The sequence below is a fragment of the Lipotes vexillifer genome, unplaced genomic scaffold, assembly GCF_000442215.2.
Source record: "Lipotes vexillifer unplaced genomic scaffold, Lipotes_vexillifer_v1.1 scaffold129, whole genome shotgun sequence".
NCBI lineage: Eukaryota > Metazoa > Chordata > Mammalia > Artiodactyla > Lipotidae > Lipotes > Lipotes vexillifer.
In genome coordinates this window covers 1,894,834-1,898,567 of record NW_006777287.1, presented here as the reverse complement: position 1 = coordinate 1,898,567, position 3,734 = coordinate 1,894,834, and positions in this window count along the sequence as shown.

The window sequence follows — 3,734 nt, the reverse complement described above, 5'->3', positions numbered from 1 at the left end:
GCCCGAAAAAAAAAAAAAAAAAAAAAAAAAAAAAAAAAATATTAAATCAGGTATGAGTGAACCTCTGGGTATGATCCACCCTGAGGCAAAATTCCTCTCCATCTCTGGACTTGTGGAACTAGAAAACAAGTTATCTGTTCCCAAAACACAGTGGTGGGACAGGCATAGGATGAGAGTTATAGACATTCCTATTCCAAAAGGGAGAAAACGGAAGGAAAAAAAGGTGTCACTGGTCCCAGGAAATGGTGAAATCCAGCAGGGCAAGTTTCATTCAGTTTCAAGGCCTGGGAATAATAAATCCTCTGTGGCTTGATGCTCTACCTCTGGGCTCAAGGCTGTGTCCTCAGAGTCATTCTTTCTTTCCCTTGAAGGGTAGCACATGTTTGCTGCTGAGTAGTTTTAGCCTGTATCCTTCCAGTAAAATTTTGGGAGTCCAAAATCCTTCCTTCATTTCATCCTCTTTTTTATTTTCAGGCAGTGTTTCCATCAGTATAACATTCTGAAAAATCTTTTGGATCTCCCATGGAAGGCACATCATTAGACAAGAGGGTCCTCCTCAAATTTTTCATGGATAATCCCATCTCTATTCCTGACTTCTACTGAGATGGTTGAGAGGATCCATGAGTCACACACAAAATGTCTTGAGTACTAGCAAAAGGCTGTCCAGCCACACCCTTGGCTTTCTCTCCAGAGCATACTTTCCTGACAATGAATCTCCTAAATTTTATGTCTTTTACAATCTGGACAGCCTGAGAATTTTCCAAATTATCAAATCCTGGATCCATTTTGCTTAACAGTTCTTCCCTCAATTTATCTCTTTCCTTTCACATTTTACTATAAGCAGCAAGAAGAAACCAGGCAGTACCTCAACATTTTCATTGGAAATCTCCTCAGCTAAATATTCAAGTCCATCACTTACAAGCTCTGCTTTCCACACAACTGTAGGACACAATTCAGCTAAGTTTTCTGCCTTATATAATAAGGATTTTCTTTTCCCCAGTTTCCAATAACATGTTCCTCATTTCCTTGAGCCCTGTTAACAGCAGCACCTGTAACACTAATATTTCTACCAATATTCTGTTTATGATGATATACGTATTCTCTGAGACAATGTATGCTTTCTCTACTGTGCTCCTCATTTCCTTCTGAGCCTTCACCAGCAGTGCTTTTAACATTCATATTTTTCCTAGCAGTCTATTCAAGGCAATCTAGGCTTTTTCTATCATGTGCCTCAAAATTCTTCCAGCCTCTACCCACTATCCAATTCCAAAGCCACTTCAGTTTTTTTAGGTATTTGTTGCAACACGTTATGGAATTAATTGTGTTCAACCCCCCCCAATTCATTTGTTGAAGCCCTAACCCCCCAATATGATTGTATTTGGAAATAGGGTTTTTAAGCAGATGATTAAGGTTAAATGGGGTCATAAGGGTGGAGCCCTTATCCAATAGGAATGGTGTCATTATGAGAAGAGGAAGAGACACCAGGAGTGCACATGCACAAAGGAAAGACCACGTGAGGACACAGCAAATATCAGTCATCTTCAAGTCAGGAAGATGGCTCTCATCAGAAATCAACTCAGATGGCACCTTGATCTTGGACTTCTAGCCTCCAGAACTGTGAGAAAATAAATTTCTGTTGTTTAATACTACAGTCTGTGGTATTCTGTTATGACAGCCCAAGCAGACTAAGACACAGCAGCATCACATATCCAGGTACCAAAATCTATATTAGTTTCCTGTGGCTGCTGTAACTAATTACCACAAATTTGGTGGATTAAAAATATAAGAAATCTATGGTACTTCCCTGGTGGTCCAGTGGTTAAGACTCCACGCTTTCAAGGCAGGGGGAGTGCATTTGATCCCTGGCTGGGGAACTAAGATCCCACATGCTGCGTGGCACGGCCAAAAATAAAAAAAAAAAAATCTACTCTTTCATGGTTCTGGGGGCCAAAAGTCCAAAATCAATTCCACTGGGCAAAATCAAGGAGTCAGCAGGGCCATGCTCTCCCTGGAGGCTCTAGGGGAGAATCTGTTGTCTCTTCCAGCTTCTGGTGGCTGCTGGCATTCCTTGGCTTGTGGCCATATTACTACAATCTCTGCTTCTGTGGTCACAGTGCCTTCTCCTTTATGGTTTGTCAAATCTGTCTCTCTTCTTTCTTCTTATAAGGGCTTACAATTAGGGGTTACAATTAGGTTCCATTCAGATAATCCAGGATAATCTCTCTATCTGAAAATCCTTAATTTAATCACATGTGCAAACTTTTTTTTTTTTTTTGACGTATAAGGTAACATTTACAGGTTCCAGGGATTAGGATGTGGATATCTTTTGGGGGGGCCATTAGGCTACCACACTATCCTATGACAGTTAACAGTTCTATTAACAACTCCTTAAACTACAAAAGACCACACACTAACCTTCCATAGTCCCTCCAACTGCAACTCAAACCATCTTCCAAACCCCTGGAGAGTATTCCCAATTTACCCTCCAATAGATGCCACCTGCACTCTTAAACTGTCCTGTAACAGCCCCATTCCTCCTGAAGACGTGGTGATCCTTTAGTTGTGTGCCAACTGTCCTGTAATAGACCCCAACCTCACCCCAAACCACCCTCAATCACCCCACATATCTCTCTATAAACATCCCCAATTTCACCATCCAACTGCCCTCTCTTCTCCATACATATCTCCCATTCAGCCCGCTCCTCAGTTGCGTTGCAATGAAACCCCAGCTTCCAGAGAGAGACAGAGACAGAGAGCACGCAGCAATGAAGACCCAATGCAGCCAAAAATAAATAAATAAAATAAATAAATAAATGGAAAAAAAGATGGCAGCCTCGGAATTCCCTGGTGGCACAGTTGTTGAGAGTCCACCTGTCGATGCTGGGGGCATGGGTTCGTGCCCCGGTCCGGGAAGATCCCACATGCCACTGAGCGGCTGAGCCCGTGAGCCATGGCTGCTGAGCCTGCACGTCCAGAGCCTGTGCTCCACAATGGGAGAGGCCACAAAAGTGAGAGGCCCACGTACCACAAAAAAATAAAAAATAAAAATAAGAAAGAAAGCTGGAGTAGCAATACTCATCTCAGGTAAAATAGACGTTAAAATAAAGAATGTTACAAGAGACAAGGAAGGACACTACATAATGATCAAGGGATCAATCCAAGAAGAAGATTGTAAATATATATGCACCCAACATAGGAGCACCTCAATATATAAGGCAACTGCTAACAGCTATAAAAGAGGAAATCAACAGGAACACAATAATAGTAGGGGACTTTAACACCTCACTTACACCAATGGACAGATCATCCAAAATGAAAATAAATAACCAAAAAAAAAAAAAAAAAAAAAAAAAAGAAGGTGGCAGCCTCATTCAAACTAAGAAAAATACAAAAAAAAAATTTTTTTTTAAGTGTGCCTGGGTTCCAATCCCAGGTTTTATAAACTGGTGTGACCTAGGGCAAGTGACTTAACTTTGCTGTACCTTGGTTTCCTAATCTGTAGGTTGGGAAAATAAATGGAACCCTCCTCAGAGGTCTGTTGTGAGGATTAAAATGAATGAATACAGATAAAATGCCAAGAATGACCGGTAAATGTCGCTTATTGCTACTTTTCTTTATAGCTTTCGCTTTTTGTATCCTGTTTAAGAAGGCCTACTTTTTTGCCAAAGACTTAAACATAGTCTCCAAACATATTTTGTTCTGATATATATATATATATATATATATATATATAT